The 24,265-nt window shown below is 34.8% G+C and overlaps 1 protein-coding gene across 1 annotated transcript in view; it reads left to right on the top strand.

The window, feature by feature from the left end:
• LOC145687967 (uncharacterized) overlaps positions 1-24,265 on the top strand; it is a 1,078,260-nt gene that overhangs the window by 182,327 nt on the left and 871,668 nt on the right. The window contains exon 2 of the mRNA XM_081761576.1: positions 6,552-6,610. The gene's annotated coding sequence lies outside the window, so the exon portion shown is untranslated. The remainder of the gene's footprint in view (positions 1-6,551; positions 6,611-24,265) is intronic.

Below are 24,265 nucleotides of genomic sequence, written 5' to 3'. Positions count from 1 at the left end.
TTTCGAGTCGAGACACGAGTCGAGACAACATTTTCTCGAGACGAGTCGAGACAGGCTTAAATCTCGACTCGACTCGACTCGAATGCATCCCTAGAGTCGACACTAATATTGGTTATTTTCGATCAATGTTAACTATCTTCTCCTCCTGAAAGTTGGATCGTCAAAGTGAAATGGTAGAAACCATCCCAGGCTCGATCTTTATCAATGTTGAAAGTTTGATTGTGATCGGTCTATTGTTTTAAGAGTTATGAAGTCACAAACATAGTCACTTTTAATCTTGTATATTAGAATAAGAGTGCAAAACTATGAGTTTGTATAAAGTAATTTGAGTTTAGATAGAACTGAGCATTGTTGCTGCCGTTGCAGGCGTTGACTGGAACAGTCTTATCTCAGAATTGATTTTAGCCAAATTAAATGTTTAATATTTTGTTTTTTTAAAATTCTAAAATTTTGCAGCATATTCTATTTATTCTTTCACGGTACACCAGTTGATAACGACTAGGCCAATGCATGACGTTGGAGAGCACTTTCACTCTGGGAGTAGCGGCCGAGAGAAACAAGAAGAACAAGGGAGAAAGTGGGAGCAATATAGAAGAATAAACTAAAGAAATGTTGACAATATTTAAATAATCTTAACTAAAACAAAAAGGAACTGTCGACTCTACCTTTGTCAAAGCAAAATTTCCCGCCAACCATCGGCGGAATTATGGGGGGCATTGCTCCCCAAACTTTTTGGCAAAAAAATAGAAATGCCACCTATAAGATGGCCACATACCAAGACCTCCGAGACCGACCAAAGGGTCTGCTCCCCCACTGCCTCCCCCCAGCAGAGAATTCCTAGCTCCGCATATGCCGCCAACTCCTTATGGTACTTAGCGTAGTCGCTAACTCTCTCTCGCCTTTGGTGCAGGCTGTAACTGATTCGATTCTTGGTCATTGCACTCGGTCGACAAAAAAATATAAATTTATCAAATTATGTATATGGATGTTAAAAGCGCGTTCACAAAAGCTCTCATCTGCCCTCAGCCAACTGGATCAATTTTCTACTTCGTATTCCTATTTTTGCGAGATCGATCTTAATATTATCCTTCCATGTGCACCTAGGTCTTCCTAATAGTCGTTTTTATATTGGATTTACAGTCAAATTTTTGAAATCGCTACTAGTTTCTTCAATTCTGGCTACATGACATGACCACCTGAGCCTCATAGACTTGAGGGCACTAACAATGTTTGGCAAACGTTATAAATTATGCAGTTCCTCGTTATGAAGTTTCCGCTATATCTTATTCCCATTCCTGTTGGATCCAAATATTCGTCCCAGAATTTTATATTTAAACACTTTCAGTGTGCGATCTTTCCTCACCGTAAGCGACCATGTTTCGCAACCAAACAGAAAAACAGACATCATTATCGTTTTATATATTTTAGGCATCAAATTCCTCGACAAAATTCGCGTCGACAAGAGATTTTGGATTGAATAATAACACGAATTCCCTGCTTTAGTCGACATTTAATTTCTTTACGGATATGATTTTGGCCTGCTAATATTGATCCTGGATATTTAAAAAAAGTATCCATTTTCTTGAAAGTATCACTTTATATTTCAACATTCATATTGTACAATGTTATCATCCCGGTGAATATCAAACAAACAAAAATCAATCAATCAATCAATCAATCCATCTATTAAAATGCTATAATAACAACAAAAACACCTGAGCTCCAACCTGTAACTTTGGATTTCAAATATTTCGTATACGGTTATTTGTGATTTCACGTTCAATAAGGACAATTATTTTAAAATATGTGTACTTTAAATAAATTATTTAAATCGAGTTTTTTTCATGAAGTTTATTTTTCTTAAATTATTGTTCAAAGCCTTTTCCAAAATAAATGTAAATAAATTATGCTGCCGTCTTTGGAGTTCTTTTAAACTATATGTTAGTAGACGTTTATATGCTTGTGGCCAATCCTTTCGACAATGAGATCTCGGAAACTATAGAGGCTCTAGAAAGATGACGTTTTCACTGATCGATTGCAAATTTTGCGTAGATTGTCTAGTTCTAATTGAATACTTAAAATGCATGGTCATTATTTCTTTATTACATTTTTAAAGGTACACTGGAAGTGTTGAAATTAAAAAAAAAAAAAATCTAAAGCATTATATCCTACGAGTTATATATCCCACCATTGTTGTATATAAGTGTTGCATATGTCTCAGGCGTTTCGTGACAAAATAATAATGAAAAAGGAAGGATAACCATTTCTTCAGTCTAAGGTGAATCTTTATTTTTGGAGTGTTTTGCCCAATGAACACATTATATAACTGACATTATAATTAATTGTGTATATATTGTATTTGCTTATTACATACTGCATGCAAGAAGAAATAAAACAATTATCATATATGAATTAGAAACTCCAGCCGGAAGTAAGCTCAAATCTTGTAAACAGTGCGAGATATTGAGAAAAAAAATCTCCCCTTTATGATACCCCTTGCAGATTTTTTTTATCAAGACATCTATCACGTGTGTCTGTAATAGGGGCGGATCCAGGGGGCGATCGGGGCGATTGCCCCCCCCCCAGAAGACGAAACTTTCTTATTTTATATATATAAATAAAACCCATTCCAAAGTTTGGAACCCTTAAAAGTAGCAGTATGACAACCCACCGCCTGCCCAGAAGTCGGTCCTGGTACAGGGACAGGTACAGATATTGTGAGGAATGACAAGGAGATTCGTGTTCATATGTGAATGATGCGCTGTGTAAAGAGCGCATGTTCAGCTAGTCTATATATTAAAAAGCTAGGTTTATGTTTGTGGTCAAGAAAAGTTTATATGTTTGTCTCCAATCCTTTCGACAATGAGATCTCGAAAAGCACAAGTACTGGAAACGTACCGATTTCCCTGGTCCATTCTTAATTGTGTGTAGATTGTCCAGTTCTAAATGAATATTTTGAAAACTTTGCCATTATTCCTTTAATACATTTTGTAGGGGTACACTGGAAGTGTTAAAATTAAAAAAAAAAGCGCATAGTACCCTACGAGTTATATATTCCGACACCATATAGTTGTATACAGGGGTTGTATATATCTCAGACGTTTATTTCATGGCCAAGTGATAATGAAAAAAAAAAAAAAAAAACGATAACCATTTCTCCAGGCTAAGGTGAATCTTTATTGTTTAGAGTGTTTTCCCAAATGAACACCACATATCACTGACATGATATAGTGATTAATTGTGTATGTAATGTATTTGGTATTTACATACTGCATGAAAGAAGAAAGAAAACACTGATCATATATGAACTTGAACCGAAAGCAGGCTCAATTTTTCAAACGGTGCGAAATATTGAGAAAAATAATCGATAAAATCTCCCCTTTATGACACCCCTTGCCGATTTTTATCAAGACATCTTTCTTTTCTGTATGTAAAGGGATATGTGCAGATGTTGTGAGGAATACAAGGAGATTCATGCTCATATGTGAATGATGCGCAATGTAGAGAGCGCAGGTTCAGCTAGTCTATATCAAAATGCTAGGTTTATATGTTTGTCTTCAATCTTTCGACAATGAGATCTCGAAAAACCGCAAGTGCTAGAAACATGCCGTTTTCGCTCTTTGATTCTAAACTTTATCTAGATTGTCCAGTTCTATTTGAATATTTTTTTTTTTTTTAAGATGTGGCTATTATTTATTTATTACATTTTAAAGGGGTGCACTGGAAGTGTTGAAATTAAAAAAAAAAAAAAAAGTAAAGCACCATGTTCTATGAATTATATTCCATCACGACATAGTTGTATTCAGGGATTGTATATCTTTCAGACATTTGTTTCATGGCCAAATGATAATGGAAAACAAAGGATAACCATTTCTCTAGTGTAAGATGAAGCTTTATTGCTTGGAGTGTTTTACACAATGAACACAATATATAATTGACATTATAATTAATTCTGTGTGCAATGTACTTGCTTATTACATACTGCATGCATGAAGAAAGAAGACACTAATCATAGATGAATTAGAAACTGCAACCGGAAGTAGACTCATATTTTGCAAATTGTTCGAGATATTGAAAAAAATAATCGAAAAAATCCCCTTATGGTACTCTTTGCCAAGTTTATCAAGACGTTTTTCACTTGCGTCTGTCGAGGAAAATGTACGGATGTTGAGAAATGACATGGAGATTCGTGCTCATATGTGAACGATGCGTTGTGTAGATAGAGTACGTTCAGCCAATTTATTTAGTTTTCTCTGCATTTACTTTCAAACCCATGTCCCTGCAAGCTTTTAATGAGGTCTCTGCATTTCTTTCTATTGTTCTCGTGTCATCCCATATTATATTTACATCAGCATGCACCATAACCTGGTGTATACCATTCAGCTCTTAGGCCCTAGTTGCTGTCTTTGATTTTCCTTATATCGTACTCCACAACAAAATTGAAAAATAATGGCGACAATACATCTCCTTGTTTTAGGACATTCGAGACGTGAAAACTTGTGGACAAGAATTTTGCTATTTGGACTTTACTTTGGGATTCATTTAAACACATCTTAATTAGTCTAACTAGCTTTTTTGGTATTCTAATTCTCTAAGAATGGTGTACAATGTTTCCCCTTGTAATCGAATCGTAGGGCTTTCTAAAATCAATAAATAGTTAATGTACTGGGGTATTGCATTCTCTTTACTTCTCGAGTATTTGTCGAGCAGTAAAATTATGGCCAATAGTTGAACAATTTCGTATAAATCGGCACTGATAATCTCCTATAATTCCATCTGAGTATGGAGTCAATCTTAATAATAAAATATTTGAGATGATTTTAAGTAATACAGGTTTTCTAAATATTTTCGGAAGCTATGCATAAAGAAAGATTTTTACTTCTGCACATGATTTTTTTTTTAGCTCACCAAGATCTACCCATTAATATATGTCTCAATTTCGGACACTTTTTTTCCTGTTAAACGCAAGTAGTAGTGCAGAATTTGGAGGCTAATAGCTCTATCGCCATTTCTGTATGAAGCCTAAATACAGAATTTAAAAGGAGACTAAACTGTGATCTCCTACCGAGAATCGGACACTGTCTTCTACATAGAATGTGAGAGCACTACACCTTTAGCTACTAAGTAGCCCACGAAGTACCATGTCCACAGTCATATTTTTTAAAAAAAAATGTCACCTATATTATTTTAGAGCTCATGTGCTTGCATCGGTACGTAGGAAATTCTAGTATTTAATGTTTAAATAAAGAACGCAATTGGCTAAAGACAATCTACGTCTGTTAGCTTTACGAGCGCAATGAGAATTTTTTTTTGTTGGGAGGGGTCTAATTTTTCGAGGAGGAGGTCCAACACTACAAGCCACTACGTCTTTGTAGTAATAAACGGGTATTATTCTGCATGCGGAAAGACGGTAAGTAACTGTAAAATAACTCCGGCTATACTTGCAGAAAAAATAATAAATGATAGAACTAGATTGCTTTTGTACGAGTAAGAGTACAGATGAAATTAAAAACGAAGTGAACTATTTCAATTTTACGTCTTACAATTATGCTGGCTAGGGTAAAGGGGACGGTGATGATGAGAAATGAAGGAATGAAGAAAGTGAGAGGAAACGGGAGAACCTCGAGAAAACCCACGCACACGGTGTTTGTCCACAACAAAGTTTAGTTCACTTGGTGTGAGCTGGGATCGAATCAGGGATCCCATGCACCAGAGGTGAACGCTCTGCCACTGAGCACCGCGTCCCAAAGAGTACACATGAAGTGTAAGATAAAATTTTTATGCTAAATCAATCGTTTCCCTCTTAAACAAGTATAAGGCGTGGGAGACTCAGGTTCGATTCCCGGCGGGAGCTCATGTGGTTCGCATTCCACGTTAATCAGTAGGTTCCGTCTCATATATTCTCGCTGCTGAAAGCGACGTTGAACTCAAATTCGACTTAAACAAGTAGACGTAGTCTTGTTTAAAAAAAAAAGTGTAGAAATGTATGCTGAGTTAGGAAGTTTTGGTTTAATTACAAGTGTGGATAAAAGTGCAAGGCTTTTCAGAGATAAGTGGCCAGTTTTTTTTTTTTTTAAGATATTTATACATAGAAACTGAGTAATACATATCAATGACTCGCAGTATTTGTTAATTAAATATATTGAAACTTATTATTATTTTCTTTTCTTTATTTTGACAGTATCAATTTGAGAGTGCCTATCTACACACAAATGTTACGTATGTTAGATGTTAGCTTTCTGCTAGTCTATGGTCGACGGGATTGTTTCTACGACTTTCTTTTAAATGTATTTGGTTGTTGGTGTCGACAAGATGCCAAGCTGAAGGAGAAAAAAATCTTGACAAAACTAAGGCATGGATATTTTAGTTTCTGGTCGATTACCTGTGTGCTCATTAAGTCATCTTTCTGTGCCATTTGCACCTGAGCATTTTATTTCTCCTATTTTCTTTAGCTCTTTAAGACTAATGATCGATCTTTGTCCACGACAAACTGAGAAAAGTTTTGCTAACATTTGTTTGACCTTCCTTGATAAGGTTTCCTTCTGTTGCAGGCATCAGTCAACTCGACCTTAGACGATTCTACAGCTTCTGCACGTTGTGTTCCAAGTTGGTAAGTTAATACGATTACAGTTTTAACTTTTTCTTTTTTTGAATACAAGTACTTTTACATTGTGCTTGGAAAATTGTCCAAATTATTTAGGCTTCTTTTTAATCAAGTACAAGTGAAAAACAAGTGAACGGTATTGTGAAGTGAGAAAGTTCTGATTGAAATCGTATGCTTGTGAAGACCGTTAGAAGCCATGACCAGCTTCATTGTACAGCATGCGACAATATAAAATACAATAGAAGTTTGTGCTCTGTGCTATTTTCTTGAATAGTTCTTCTTAACGTTTAACTGTTGACTAAGAAATATATATATATATATATATATATATATATATATATATATATATATATATATATATATATATATAAAAGATCGACTTCTAAGTGGTTACAGACGAAGGACACTTTCTTGACCTACAGAACGTAACTTTCAAACTGCGTGACACAAAATCACGAAATATGGTAATTGGGTTATTTGCAGTTGAAAAAAATATATATACGAGGTCGTGAGCAACATTTTTCACAACAGTAATCTTTATTTGTAAATGAAACCAAATATATCATTTCAATTTACAAACCTTTCTTTCACTTTTCCACAAAGTCTTCGTTTTCTTTCCACACATTTTCCCCACCTTCTGCAAGTTTGAAAATACTCTTGCGATATAATTCCGTTCCAGCTGCCCGTAGACACTGACGCACTGCTTGCCAAATATCCTTCAGTGTTTCGTAGCAATGGCTTTGCATCTGTTCCTTCAGAAAACCGAAAAAATGGTGTCGGAGGGTGCCATGTCGGGGTTGTAAGGAGCTATCGCCTTCATGTCGTAATTTCAGAAGAAGGGTTTGGGCACAGTTAGTGTCTGACGTTTGTGGTCCTCGGTTAATAAACGTGGGACCCAACGGGCACAAATCTTCTGATAATCTAAGCTGTGAATCGTTTCTTGCACCGCACGATGTCCAACACGAAGCTTTGCAGTGATTTCATTCACAGTGATATGCCTATCTTCCCTAATCAGCTCATCAACCTTTACCTTGTTGCGTTCAGTGCAGGCAGTTCGAGGGCGTCAGTTGCGAGGCCCATCTTCGATACTCGTGTTTCCGTCCTTAAAATGTTTCACCCACCTCCTAACACTGGTGGCACCCATACAAACATCTCCATAGGCAAGCTGTAGTCTGCGGTGAATTTCAGAAGCAGATTAACAAGTAATTCAAACACAGCACGATGTCGAAAGGAAACATCGCTGCCAGCCATTTTGGAAATCCTGCTTGTGGTCACGTGCTAGCAACAAACAGCGTCAACGTCTGTAAAGAAAGAAAGAAAGGTCTGTAGATTGAGATGATATACTTGGTTTCACTTACAACTAAAGATTACGGTTTGTGAAACTATCTTGCTCACAACTTTCAGCGTGCTTCTCGTACATTGCTTTCTGAATCACATTGTGGGTTACACAGAAGATGGGGGCTGTTTTATTAATTTACTGGATGTATTTCAGTGTTGGGTAAGTTACTTGTAAAAATGTAGCGCGTTACAAGTTACTTTACTTTCCCGTTAAATGTAACGCGTTACTTACCCCAAAAAGTAACTTTTACCCTACTTCGAATGTAACGCGTTACTTTTAGGTTCTAAATTTGAATATGTGAAAAAATCTGTTACTTCAATTATTTGTGCTACTACTACTACTAGCACTATTATTATTATTATTATTATTATTATTATTATTATTATTATTATTATTATTATTATTATTATTGCTTGTACTGAATCGCTTTATGCAGATGCAAGAACAAATTCTTACTTGACAGCTATATGAACAATTTCATATAATGTAACTGACTAAAATACCATACTGTGTTACTCGTAGGGATGGGCACGAGCGAGTTTTCTTTGAAACTCTACTCGACTCGAATCCGAGTAGTTTCGTGTCCAGTCGATCCAAATCAAGCCAAATCCTGTAAGTAGTTTCAACTATTCTCTTCAAGTATCCTACATAGACAATATAATTATTATTTTAATGATACTGCTACTACTACAAATTATTATTATTATTTATTATAACAACACTGTATAAATAGAAAAGATAGGCGGTTTGTATCTGAATACTTAAAAAAAAAAAAAAAAAAAAACTAGCTGATTGACAACTTCGGTAATCGTGAAGTTTAGAAGTCAAGGACATTGTTCACGAGCTTCTGAATTTGGATTGATGGTCTAGGTTGAGTATTCAGGCTCGAGCCAAACATTGTTCAAAGTGATATGCCGCTGGCCAAATATGTTCAAAACTACTCGGCTTGGGTTTAGAGTTGTCAGTGACTCGAGCAGCTCGGCTCACAGCTTATTCACTATCGAGCCGAACCGGCAAACGAGCCTAGCCAATAGCTCACCCAACCGATCCAGCAAGAGCTCTCTGCTCAGTTGAGCCGAACCTAGCAGATGACTCATCCCGACCAAGCCAGTTCGAGCCGATGGTTCACCCCAAACAAGTCGGTTCTAGCCATCGTCTCAGTTGAGCCGAGCCGAGGTCTCGTTATCGAGACGAGACGAGATGCGAGCTGTGTCCCTCTCGTGAGCAACACTAAAAGTATTTCATATTACTGCTTACATTTCTCTTGGTTTTCGCTTTCAAGTGTAATGAGGACATGGTTTCAAAACGATTTAAAACGAGCTGAACGAGCGAGACATTTATCAAACTTTACTACTAGAAGCTCAACGTCAGGAACAGAGAATTGGCTTGGAACTCGACTCGAGAAAAATAACTTTGACTCGACTCGAAACTCGACTTGAATTCGAGTCGAGTTTCGAGTTGAGTCGAGTCGAATTTAAGCTCGACTCGTGCACATCCCTATGCGTTAGAAAAATGGATCCTTCTTATTATTCTGCTTAATGATAAATAATAACAATGTTGTTATGTAAAATTAATAATACAGAATATAGAGGAGCATTACATTACAAATAATGAAATGAGAACATGAACTAGGGTGAACCAAAATTTGCCACTAACTAAAATCGATACGTGCTTTTTAAAGCTAGTTGTTGCAAACTCTATAATCAACGGAGCTCTAAGATAGGCAAATTGGTCTGAAAGAACTCCAATATTACATCAACAAACTATTTTCTAGTAATAAAGTAGGCCTGCTCATCAGAACACAGTTTATTCATATTAACCTCTTACTGTATATCGTTAATTATATTACCCTAGTTGTTGATAAATAGCCCGGGCATTTCAGACACTTTACTTTTAAATTCTGTCCACCGCCATACTCAGCTTTAAAGAAAAAGTATTCTTTCAAATGTTCGAACGGTAAAATATTTTCGTTCTCTAACTTTATAAAAACAACACCAATCAAAGTAAAATAGACTACCGGTATCATTGCACTCGTAGTTCACTCACTGAATGTACTGATTTGGAGCTATCAAAATCTATGATAAAATTTTCCTGGTTCTTGCAATCAGTACACGTGATTTCTCTGAGGCTGTTTTCATCTTCCAAAAACAGCAAGTGACACTATGATCTTATGTGTATCCCTGTGTGTCGGTGACTGTCGGACACTGTGCTCCATTGTTCCATTCTGAGAAATTTACTTACATGAAAGAAACATTCGTTTTTGAAAAAAAATATATATACGTTATATTGTAGTTACTCATCCTAAATACAACGCGAAAAAAGTACGCAAACTAGGCACATTACTTAAAAAAAAATGTAACGCGTTACTAGGAAACTTTACTTAAAAAGTAACGCGTTACTTCCGTTACGTTACTTCCCAAGATTGGTGTATTTAAACAACTGGCAGTAACAGCATGACATCTGATATGAAGGTAACGGCACGACAGCTGATATGAACGTAACAGCATGAAATTCACCAACTACAGAGTATACGAATGCGTCACTCTCTAGCACGAATGCAACATGGACAGAGCAAAGATATGGAAAGAACAAAATATTAACCGTTGTGAAATACCGGAAATAGTTTTATTTTCTTTCCTAGTAAACAAACTCTGGTAGACAGTAAAATAAATCACACACTAGAAGTTTCAATTTCGTCCGGTAGATGTCAAATACTGGAGAACGTTTACTGCCATCTAACGACAATATTTGCAATGTCTACTAGCTTTGTTCCAATACCAGAAAATGGAATAGATGTAACTATCATTAAAATCATTGCTACTTATGAAGACATCAACAGATTGACTCCACTAAGGAACTTGGCCCAGAATCGCTTTAGACTAGGGTTTCACAACCTGACCCCTAGTGTCAGGTCGCGACCCCTAGTGTTTCTCGAGAGGATTTCATGGCGGCATGGGGGAGACAATCTTAATTATAATCCAATATCGAAAAATATTTTAAATATTATTTTGAATTTTGTTCTGATAGGCATATTTTCATTCTTATACATATTGTAAAGAACAACAAAAATAAGTCTACTAAACATTTTCAAAAGGTGCAGAGTTGTTTAAAAATGAATTTAAATGAAAGAGGTACGATATGAAACTAATGGGAACTGTATACTGAAATACCAGAAAAAATACAAATGCAACAAAACCTGCATATTGAAATATAATTAAAACTGAAAGCTAATGAAATACCTGAGCATGGTGTAATGACAATAGTGCGACAATGCCTGGTTCAGTCTTCGTGACTCACATTATCAAGTCATTTAAGATACACAAGGACTTATTTAAAGATAAATATCCAAGTTTTTAAAACCAAATTAAAAATCACTATTTCTTTATCATATGATCCAAAATTAAGGGAGTTATGAAGTTTTAAAATTTTCAAACGGCCTCCATTTTGAAACAGTATGACGGATCGGATTTGATATTTGTAATATGAAATGAAATGAAATGAAAAATGTATTTATTGAAGCGGGCGAGATTCAGCCATGGCTGCTCTACCACCTAACCCTTGTCAAAATAATAAATATTAAACATTACACATCAAAAGGAACGAAAAAGAAAATAAAAAAAATAAAAAAAATACAAGCAAAATAATAAATCAGAAAATAAACAAGTCACATATGCAATTAAAAAAAGGTATCGATATTGTTGGATTTGGCTAAGTTGGTACATAAAACTGTACATGTCGTAAGTGACAGAGGCCAGTTGCTGGAATTTCATCAAATGCGATTTTAATGAATTTCGAAATGAATTAAATGACTTTATTTCTGTGAGAACTTTTGGTATCGCATTCCATACTCTCGGACCTGCTCTAGAAAATGATCCTTGCACTATCTTCAGTTTAAGTCTTTGTACATTGAATTTCTCACTGTTACGCGTAACGTGAGAGTGAATTTGTGACCGCTTTGTAAATTTACAATATAAACATTGTGGGGATTGAGTTTTAAGGATTTTATGTATCAGACAACTATAGTGCAGGTATCTTCTTCTCGACATTGTTATAATATCGTTTCTATTTAGCACTGGTAGGATGTGTTCCGATTTCTTTAAGTTAAAGGCAAACCTAATGCACGAGTTCTGTATTTTCTGTATAGTTTTAGAATTGTAAACGGAGAGAGATGGTCCATATACAGCGTCACAGTAGTCTAATAACCGTAAAACAAGAACTTGTATGAGATATAATTTCATAGACTGAGATAGAAAAATCTTTGGCTTTGTAAAGTCGACGTAATAAAATAATTAATAGTTTTATTACACTGAGTAGGTATATGAATATTATAATTTAGCTCCTTATCCAATATGAGTCGAATATGAATGAACTGACCACATTTGTTTTTAATCCATTCGCTTTTAGTGAAGTTACTGTATCCAGTACATACAAGAAATGAATTCTACTATTGTAAGAATAGATGTACACTCATGTCCAAAATGATTGTCGCATATCTATAACTGTCTTCTTGTAAGAATATAATTAGATAATGATTTTGCAGGGTACTTTTAATAGTGATAGAATACTATGTGTATAATCGGGAAATGTATATTTGTGGTAAATTTCATAGGAAAATAATTATAAATACGAAAATTAGAGTGAGGAAAACAAAGTATTGCTAAATGGACAAGAAAGTTTTATTTTCGTTTTATTGTTCTTATTTACTGCTATTTTGACATGAAATTTGCCATATACATGTCTTTGCCGATTATACACATATTAACATTATAAGAAATTCCCGGCGAATTCGTTATCAAATTATATTCCTACAACAACATATTTATAGACATGCAACAATAATTTTGGGCATGAGTGTACATCGTGAGATCTCCGAAATAGGTATATTACAAATCAAACACAAGCTTATTACAAACCATAAACTATAAAGGGGTCTCTGGCAAGATGATGTGATAAAATGGGGTCGTGATAGGTATTAGGTTGAGAACCACTGCTCTAGATCTCTATTACAAAAACAAAATTAAACAATTAGCTTCTGTTCAAGAGTCATTTGTGTAGTAACGAAAGGGCATACATACAGACTTCCGTTATAATAACAATAAACTCCTAATTACAGTTTAAAGATGAACATGTGAAACATACATGTGTGGAATATAGATAGACCACGGTATCCATTAAAACGCTAAAAGACTGACTTCATTTATAAACTGGCGAAAGTAACAGCTCAAGCTATTTATTGCAAGAAGCAAAATTCAAAATTTTGTTTACATGTATGGATTTGTATATATGTTACATGTATAATTACCTATAGGAACAAGATATGATACTTTTCTAAGCATGTTTTCGAAATAAACTCTTTCGAGAAAAAAAAACAGCCCTTGTAATTTCTTTCCTATTCATTCGAATCAAGTCATACCATGCCCATGGGCCCAACGCTAAGGTACTTTCCATGTGCATTATCCCGTCCATCTCTGTTGTGTTGTATGTGTGATAGAAGCCTCGGAACTTTGGATGTGTGTGATACTATAATATCCTTAGTTTGCAACACTGAATAATAAATGTGGTATATAATTTTTCGTTTGACACGTTGATTTGAAATTTGTAATAATCTGACACGTGCCCTTTGAAAAACATATATTGGGTTGGCAACACTGTTAGATGTTTGTTTAATACGTGCAAATATGTCCCCTCCTTATAGTTGCTTCGTGCAATGTTTGTGTTGTTTTCTTGTTTTAGTTTCTCCGTTGCCATGCTTGGACACGATGCACCCTACATATAACTTATGGGCGATTCTCTGGCAAGTGGTCCATTGTTAGTAAATTTTCAAAATTAATTTGAAACTATGATGTTTATGTTTTTCTATTAAGAAATAGTGTAACTATATACTGAGACATTTAAAATATTTTTGTAAACTATATTTACTAGGTTTTGATTACATAAACTTTATCTGTTCTACACCATGCTCAATACTGTTCACATATACCAATTTTCAAATAACTTTCAAAATAAATTCTAAATCTGTAATTATACGAACAATAGCAAAAAATATGAAGTGGACCTTTGGCAAAAAATTGACAATTTTGTTTTAATTAATGTTTTATTCTGGTAGGCAAAAATCGTAGTTTTCTCATGTCATGTTTCACTGTCCCGTGCGTAACGGAAAACATGTATTTTTCGTCCTTTCTTTGTAATTGCAGAGGATAAAGTATTGAAACTTTTGCTCCAAAGTAGAATTATTATTAGCCTGTTAGTGGTACTTATTAAATTTGTTTATTATCCTCCTTATGTATTTTATGAGGTATAGAAATGTTGTCCCGTGCGTAACGTTACGCACGGGACATTTACAGATTTATCCAAGGATGTGAATAAAATTAATTTATTAAGATTTCAATACATGTTTATTGTTATTGAGATTAAATAATGAAGAATAAACTTTTATATTAACTCAAAGAAACATGAATTTGCTGAGAGAAACTAAATCAAATATAACTAAACGTAACTACCAAAAAACGTTTTCGTTAAGTTACATAGAAACATTTACCACGACGCTTAAAAACAAATTATCATGATAAATCGCACATTTTTCTTTTCATTAGAAAGGTAGGTATCTAGGTTGGTTTGACAGTCTTGTAGGGGGCAAATGGATTCGCAACTTTTTACTATATTCTTTCACCCTTTATCAGAAAATTAGATGCTTGAAGTATATTTAAAACTTGATCGAATGAGACATAAAATCTGTTCTTTTCATCAAAACAAAACTTTGTTCAACTGTTGTCCATGCATTTCAGATTTGCTACTCTAATGTCCCCATCTTCTTCTACATCACTTTCGGACACACATACATACCGACATTTAATCCTATTTCTGCAAGAACCACAATCAAATTTCACTAGGAGAAAATACACGTGCTCTAACATTGTCCATTCTGAGCCCGACATTTGAAGGGTTGGAATATTATTATCAAAATCGTCTTCAAAGTTGTATTCTGAATTAATGTTGCTTTCATCACTTGGTGAATATATCATTCTGCACACTGACACTCTTTTCGTTGTCCTTGAACCAATCAATCTAACTTGAATTACCTTGTTCTTCTTCACATTTTAGAGTGTTTTCCTCTTCTAAATGGCCAACAGCGAAACAATGCGGAATGAGTTTCGCAAAAGGGACGTGAGAGGAAAAGAGTTAATCTTTTAACTTGCCTATAACGCTGCATCCTCACTTCATTTTTCAGTCTAAACTTGTTGCTATGTTTAAGTCTATATTTTCTAGCCCTTTCAGCGCCACTCATTGCTTTTGTTGATCGATTCAGTTCATCACTGACAATATTGGAACAGAGTTACTTGCCTGTAAATCCATATTATTTACTTAAAAACTCACACTAAAGTAAATCTTCACTGTGGTGAAGTAAAAAACAATCATACCAAATAACCAAAAACCAACTGTTTCCTTTCAATTCACTTTCTCGCATTTCACCTGACAATGGCAGCGTTCAAACCACTCAACGTTTGGTAGGTAGCACAGAGGATCGAGCAGCTCAACAGTTGTACAACATTATGTGGTTTGAACGCCACCAATCAGCAGACAGATACCCTAAAGACATGGTAATAACACTAAGCGAGTTGCCTGGCAAAGTTCGACTTTGATAATTTGGAATGCAATTTAATGCATTTAAATTAAATTATGGATGCAAATTTTTAGTGCTTGTTAATGTCCAAATGTTAGTCTTAAAATATCAGTCTCTTCAGTAAGGATATTGCATAATAACAGTCTTAGAACAGCCAAACAATTGCATGGTTACTTTTCTGTCCCGTGCGTAACGTCCCGTGCGTAACGGTGAGTCGAAAAAGAAAACATAATGTAAAGCTAATTAAATTCTATTTTCCAATTTAAAAAATATAATGCACAGTAAGGAGAATGAATGTAGAACATAAGTAATGGCATATAAAATGAAAATGCTGCCATAATCGCAGAGAATGTCCAATGAAATTTAGGTTGTCAAATGAGCATTTTGTCTGAGTCCCGTGCGTAACGCTTAATTTTGGCTTATAACTCAAAATTGCAATTGTTTTGTGTGTTTCATTTTATTTAACTATGCACTAATAATTTTCCCTCTAATTTTGACATACTTTTTATTTTATTTGAAAATACATTTTTGTTTAAAAAAGCAGTTTTTGTGTCCGAATGTCCCGTGCGTAACGGTGTTTCAAAACAATACCGACAACGTTTGGAAGGTGATACCTGACACCAACATAAGACAAAAGGTATAGACCAATCTGGTTGCAGAAATGATTCCTTTCGGAGTTATATACAGTCCGAAAACATGAAAAGTGAATTTTAATGATCCATAACTCCAAAACTATGGGACTTACCGCAGTCGGGTCAAGACTTCACTTAGGAACTAATATGTGCCCTACCCAAAAAAAGAATCATGTTTCAGAACCCTAAGGTACTCGCGCCACAATTTTTATAGAGGATGTTTTGCTACAGGGATATAACTCGAAGTACTCACTAACTACCTCTATGAAAATTGTTGCGGAAGCACCGAAGGATTTTAAAGCATAAATATTTGTATAGAGCACGTACTAGTTCCAAAGTGAAGTCTTGAACGGACTGCAGTAGGTCCCATAGTTTAAAGTTATTTCTTTTCATGTTTTTGGCAGCCTATAACTCCAAAAGGAAGCATTTGTGCACTCAGGTTGGTCTATACTTTTTGTCTTATGTTGATGTCAGAAATCACCTCCCAAACATTTTTGGTGTTGTTTTGAAACACCCTGTACATATAGTTTCCATAAACTTAATTGGATTGGATTTTAGCACCTTTTTCATCAACGAGGCTATGTGAGCATAGACCTAGAATTAACATGACATCGAAGCACGTTATCACTTATCGAAAGTAGAACTCGGGTCTCCCACGCGGAAGGCTAGTATGCTTGCTAACCGCATAGCCGCTTGTTTTCGTCCCCCAGTAAAATCAGATATGAACATGTGCTACACACCATTCTCAGTGGATCCTTTTATTACAGTTACACGGAACGTTAGTACAGCAAATTAATTGTTTAAACATTGCTCCCTTCTCGTTTCTCTCTCTCTCTCTCTCTCTCTCTATTTTTCTCTCGGTGAGACTGTTTTCTTTTCAAAGTAACCCATTAACAAATGTAACAGAAATACGGTTCTTATCTTTCACGGAAGGAAGATGTGAAAACTTACCTCTTTCCTCTCTCCTTTTTATCGTGGAAAATTGAGGTGACCCTGAAAGCATATAACAAGTTCATAATTGGATTGTATTTAAAATCGTTTTCTGCTCTCTGCTCTTGCCGTCCAAAATAAATAGACATTAATTACTCAGTTAATTTTAACACTTCTATTATTAACACTTAGCTACAAAAGAGTTGTTTTAGCTAATGTGAATGTTTTGGGAATGGTAAGTTGCAATGTACGTTTAATCATTTCCTTTCTAACATTATTGGACACTATCAATTTCACTGACGTCGATTTCAGTAATATAACCAGTAAGGTCTTATAAATGCCCATTACAGTTGTTCATAAAAAAGAAAAAAAAAACAACAACAAAAAACTAAATATTTCATTACAGTAAAACCATTTGTAATTTTTAGTTCGGATATAGTATACCTACATGAAGCTCCATCAGTTCCCGAAGGAGCAGGACGCTCATACTTTTAGCGATTTTCATTGAGTATATACGAACTTACAAAGGGAGTAACAAAGCGACTTTTATTTACTTATCGACTGATACGAAAATAAAAAAAGAACGTACCTGTACTTTATATCTGCATGTGTAGTGCCCTTGTACTTTATCTATGACTATGTGTGTATGTGTGTGTGTGTGGGGGGGTATTTAATGCATATCGCATGTCTTGTGCACATTGATACTTCTTACTATTGCACTACGTAGAAGATTTATGGTATTTTATGTAGAAGTGGTAATAGAACACAGAAGAAACGCAAATCAGGGGGTTCTCATGTATACTATTACCTTTAGTTCTAATGAAAATTTTAGCTGTACGCATCCGTTTCAAATAAGCTTGGAATATATCACAAGCTACAGAATAACCTGTTCAATACTACACAGAAGTAGTTTGTAAGATTGGACCTCCGAAAGCTCGGACACCCCGAACAAAAATTTCTGGATGCGCTCCTGATTTGAACTATTATTTATTTCTGTGACGAAATGTGTATTACTATCTTGTGTCGACACCCAAGCTTTCTTTTAACCGGATAGATGTTCATGTAGTCCATCACTTATCCTACGGCTCCGTCGTCCTCATAAGGAGTGACTTGAAGAAGTAAAACATATTTGTTAACTAGTAGGTTCAAGCTTGTGTTTGAGGATACCATTATGCAGGTATACCATTAAAAAAATAGAGGGTTCGAGAAGAAACCTATTGAAAAAGCCTCGTAATAATAATAATAATAATAATAATAATAATAATAATAATAATAATAATAATCTCACCAATTTATGTTTATGTTCACCAAAATGTATGTATTCTATTGTAGTGCAGTATTATTTTTACCAGATTTGTTCTTAATAAAATCACAGTTCCTACAACAGTTTTTTTCTCTTTTCTTCATTTGTACGGTAAGTAATTTAACGTCTTGGTTACAACATTCTTAAGATTTTGTACTTGCGAATGTAGTTTACGCACTCTTCATGCCCTCTAGGGCTCACACACCTCAAGTGGCAAACTACTGCTTAGGAACGAAGCATTTTGACTGTCTGCTAGAACTACATCGTGACTCGTATTAGACATGTCAGTAAAGTTGGCTCTTTTATGCTTCCACTGCGCATGACTAGTGAATCTCCATAAAGAAAATGAAAATGAAATGAAATTTTGAGTTTTACGTCCCACGGTTATGCCGATTAGGCTAAAGGAGACGGTGATAATGAGTAATGAATGAAATGGTGGAATGAAGAAAGTGGGAGGAAACGGGAGAACCCCGAGAAAACCCACGCACACGGTGTTTGTCCACAATCTCCATAAAGAATCCTAAGTAGTCGTGATAATTTATATAATAGTACCTTAATTAAAGAATAAAATCTGACAAAAGCAAATGGCTTTTAATAATTAATTAGTTATTAGAAGTGATTTGCTTTTGTTATATTTTATTTTTGTATTAAGTCAAAGCAGTTCCAAAACTAGAATGAAATAGATTGAGACATAATAGTAATGCATGAATATGAAATAGAAGAAATGTCAACAACAAATAAAATACGTCGAAGAAACTAATATCGTGAACACTAGGAGTTAGAATAGACTTATTACACCAGGGTGACTTACGTTCAAACCTGAAACATTTCGAAAGATTCTCAATTGCAGTATTAGTTGAACATACTTGGTGTAGTTGCTAGTTAACCTTTAAACGAATAGGCTGGGACGTTTAGCTATTGATGGGAAAACAGCATTAGTATTTAGCTCGTGTTTTAAGGCAAAAACACATTATTTTTTTTTTAAACTTTTCTCAAAGTTTCTGTGTTCGTGTCCCTTTCGGAATCGAAACTGTAGAATTTAAGATAGAAATTAATTAAGATACAGAATGGATAACAAAGTCCCGTTTAGATCGAACTTTGGAAATTAACACACACACACACACACACACACACATATATATATATATATATATATATATATATATATATATATATATATATATATATATATATATATATATATTATAACGAGATAATACAAATCTATTTAGCATTTAATATATCATCTATATTTAACTATTAATTATATGTAATAATAAGTTTTACCATTTTTTGCTGTATGGAAGATCTTAACACTTCTTTTATTTTACCAAAAGATGACTGCTCGAAACCATTACATCACAAATACATGTCAAATATCCTTCTTAGTGACCTCAACTATATCTTCATAACAACCAACTATTTATATCCATGACAACCTAATTAACAAACTTTTTCTTTTTCAATATATATTTCTGCTCACTTATTGCGCCTCTGATCATATTCATAAAACAAGTACAGATTGATAATATTACATCATTATGATATTGCGCCTCTGATAATTGATAACATCATTATAGTTATATATATATGGAATTTATATATATATATATATATATATCCATATATATGGATATATATGGAATGATATTGATTACATGGATATTGAATGCATGCGTAATTTAAATTCGTTTAGTTAAACTATAAATAACTCTTATTGGTATCAATTCAGCATTTACGTAGCCGAGATGATAATTTATTTTCGATTTTGCACTCGTTTAATATACATTGGTGATATTTTAATTATCAAGTTCAAGTGTGTACAACATTGACTAGTGAAAGTACTCCTAACATACGTATACTCAATATTACTATATTTTTTGAACGAATGATTTTCATATTTGTCACTGTGTTAAATTCATCAATTGATTAATGAGTTGGAATTTAACGTCCAGTACGTAAGAACAGATTCAATGAGGCAGTACTAATCTGAAAGACATAAATGAAGAAAAAAATCTTATAAGGTTTGGACACATAACATCCCATTGACAGACTTCTCACTCAAGCCGCATGAGTACATCTGAAACTTGCTTTAAACGTTTATATGAAGTGATTTTCCGCTTCCAACTAAACATTGTTCGTCGTAAACTCTAAACTGCGATAAACAAAGCCGCGTGAAACTAAATCTCGCTGATTTGCTGTTGTCCTACCGACGCTTGTACTCCTCCGCAAAATAGTTCATGTGATTGGATTATTACTTTTACTATGAAGCTTCATACAAAACTGCTATATTATTATAAATGACAACAAATATAATACGGATTATCTAATAGTACTCCAATCGAGTGTGGCAAATGAAACAATAGAAATAAACACTAATCATGCGCAGTAATTCCGGCGCAAACTCAACTGTGGACGGATTTTCTGCTTTAAAGGTCTGAAAGATGGCTGGCATGAATCCCGGTTCCGCTAGTGTTGTGGTGAAACACCAACAAGGCAAACCTTTACTCACTTAGCAACAATTGTTTACCAGCGAAATTCAAATACTTTTTTTAATCTTTCGAGTTTTTTTTTATTTCTTTTCTGCTGCTGCTGTAAGTACAGTGAATGTAGAAAGTATTCATACACCTCGGAAAATAACATGTAACTTATCACGGTGGACAAACACCACTTGAACTGAAAATTTGTATTTTATTTCTTCAAGTGTAGGAAACATAATACAAAAATACACTGATATGAAACAAATTAGGACTGTAGTAAACAAAGAAGCAGCTATTCGTGCAGGAAATTCAAAAAAGGTAGTGAAAAGAAAGAAATATCAATCAACAAAAGTATTCATACATTTCACTTTGTGTCTTTCTCTTGCAGAACATTTTGCAAGTCTTGTTTATTTGAAATCGGTCGTTTTCTAATCTGTTTGTCAAAGGTGGTCCCATAGATGCTCAATCGGATTAATGTTGGGGGATTGGGGAGGTGTTAGCATGTACTTTGGCGTATTGTACAAGATCCAAAGGCGTATGTTTAAAGTGGAATGCTTTGGATCGTTGTCCTGCATGAATATGAAGTTTTGTCTAATGCCCATTTGTTCAGCAGATGAATGGAGATTAGATTTTAAAATATCAATGTACTGATAATGTTTCATCGTACCATCTATAAAGTGCACGGACCCTACACCAGATGCACTCATACACCCCCAAACCATAATAGAACCACAACTATGTTTCACTGTAGGTTTCAGGTTTTGTTTTCGAAACTGTATTCTTTTGCCTCCACACCATAGTTTGTCCATCCGATGGAAAAATGTTGAATTTGCTTTCATCCGTCAAAATCACACGGTTCCAGAATTCTTGTGGTGTATTTCGGTGTGCTTTCGCAAATGTTAACCTTTTCTTCCTATTGATTTCACTCACAAAATATTTTCTTCGGGCTACCCGACCATGAAAGCCACACTTTCTCAAGTAATTGCGAATCGTAGAATGTGAGACATGCACTTTAAGTTCATTATAAAGTTCACTTGCAAGCTCTGGCACACTCAGCTGCGGATGCTTTCTTATTTTTCGAACTATCAATGACAGACAACGCGTATTTAATGTCACCGGACGACCTGTTCTATGTGCATTTTTCAACGTTTTTCTCTGTCCCATTCTATCATTAATACTTTGAATAGTCCCTCTAGGCCTACCAACAATGCTTGCGATTTCAGAAAGTGACTTACACTGGTTATGCAGACGAATTATAATTCTTTCTTCCTCTTTTGTAGTTTCACGACCTGTATGCCCCATACTGCCGCACTTCCAAACTTCGCGATAATGTTGTGATTTTCAATGCACTCCAAGGGAACGTAGAACAAACTAGAGTACCCTTACAGGCCTGTCGTTCGTTTCTGTACACGGAGAGTGAGGTATTCCTGTGAGAGTTGTGGCACTGTATGAATACTGTACTCTCTGTAAACCAAGGTCAAAATAGCATTTGTTGTTTATACTTCCTCAAAGTCTTCCTTTCCGGAACACCTTTTTCTAATTGCCTAGTGAGTTGGATCTACATATCATGGAAGCGGGACAAGATCACATTTTTTTTTTTTTTTTTTTTTTTACAAAAATATTGCCTGTATGAATACTTTTTACATTCACTGTATGTGAACAACACGAGACAGTATTGTCAAAATCCACGTGTATAATTTGCTCCTCCCCGTGGGGAGTGATACATCACTAGCCAATCGTATTTGTGGCAAGCGGAAGGATACAAATATTTTGTTTATGGGAGTTTAGAGCTTACGCTGAACAGGGAATAGTTTTAGTTTACAGTCAGATACGATTGAGTTTACAACAAATAATTGAATATTATAGCTCTTGCAATACATAAACGGATTTTTCACATAAGATGCGTTCAATTTTCCGCCATAATCACTTATGTAAAACAGGTTGAATCCGTGAGACGATTGTGATTGGAATGATCGTAAATGTTTGCATAGTTAGGATACTGAATATGATACCCAGCTTAAGTGGGGAGTTTTCTAGTTGAAATATGATACCTTTCGTCTCATAGAGCTTCATTGCTGTGAACTGGTATGAAGTTTGTATTGAATGGATTGACGGTATGAACCTAGGTATAAGAAATTCACAAAAGACGATTAGAGAATTATCATTTCTTGCCTTGTAAAATAATGTTGATAAATTAAGTGTGTTCTTTTGGAGTGTATATTATTCATAGTTTTCGTTTATTTTCACGGATCCTGTGTTTGGTTCTTAACGATAGTTGGTTTAGAATTGAGGGGGTGAGCGCAACAGTGGTCTAACTCACATTAGAAAAAAAATGGAGAAAAACCAAGTTAAACTTAAACACATGTGTTTTGTACAATATACCAAAAGCAAGCACAAGTGGCTGAATGTGTCATACCTTGTACATACATACATTTTATATACAAAAAATCACATGCGTTTAACTTGATTTTTCTCCATTTTTAAAAATGTGGGTTATACCATTGTTGCGCTCACCCCCTCAATTCAACAATCCCACTAGTGCCGAAAGTAGTTGAGACTTAGAGGTACAACTTCATATGGAATTTGAACTACATGAAGAATCCTCGGAAATTGAACCTCAAGTCTTCCACGCCAAAGACGTCTAAGCTAACCTATAACCACAAGAAAGCTCAATGTGGTTAAGAGTACTTAGTAGATCTATATATATATATTTGTTTGAATGATGTGGGTCAGTGCTAGAAGCTTCGTGTCTGGTGCGAGCGGTTCCTGGTTCAATCACAATCCATATGAATTTGTGGTTGACAATATTGTGTCTGTGGATTTATTGTATTATCATTCCACCAATTTTTCTACAATCATTCACACGTTTCCTTCACCCTAAAGCATATAATCGTGGGGCGTAAAATTAGAAACTTCTCTTTTTTATTTGGCGAATACCATAACCTTTAAGACAAGTGTTAAAAATACAATTTTCTTACGTTGCTACCTTGGATATGAATTAACGTAAAACTTTGATGTGAGTAATTCTAGATTCGGTTCCTCGTGAGAAAACATCGAGCTTATCACACTTTATATTATGCCTATCATTTTCTACAGCCTTGCTGTAGACAAAAGACATATTTGCAAATCAAACAATTGATCTATCATATCGAAAAGAAATGTGAATATTGTCATTCGTTGAAAGAATCGCTACTTTATTTATCAACACCCTCTCTTATGTTTATCTCTGCATGAATGGTTTTCTCTCATATGTGAGAGCAAATGAGCTTTCATAACAGACTTTGTACCCTGCATATTAAAACTGAAACCACTTTCCATTAAACTCAAGATGTAAGTACGAGTAAACATGCCAATTA

Source organism: Thermobia domestica, chromosome 6 (assembly GCF_964235325.1).
Source record: "Thermobia domestica chromosome 6, izTheDome1.hap1.1, whole genome shotgun sequence".
Taxonomy (NCBI): domain Eukaryota; kingdom Metazoa; phylum Arthropoda; class Insecta; order Zygentoma; family Lepismatidae; genus Thermobia; species Thermobia domestica.
This window is presented reverse-complemented; position numbering and strand designations above follow the sequence as displayed.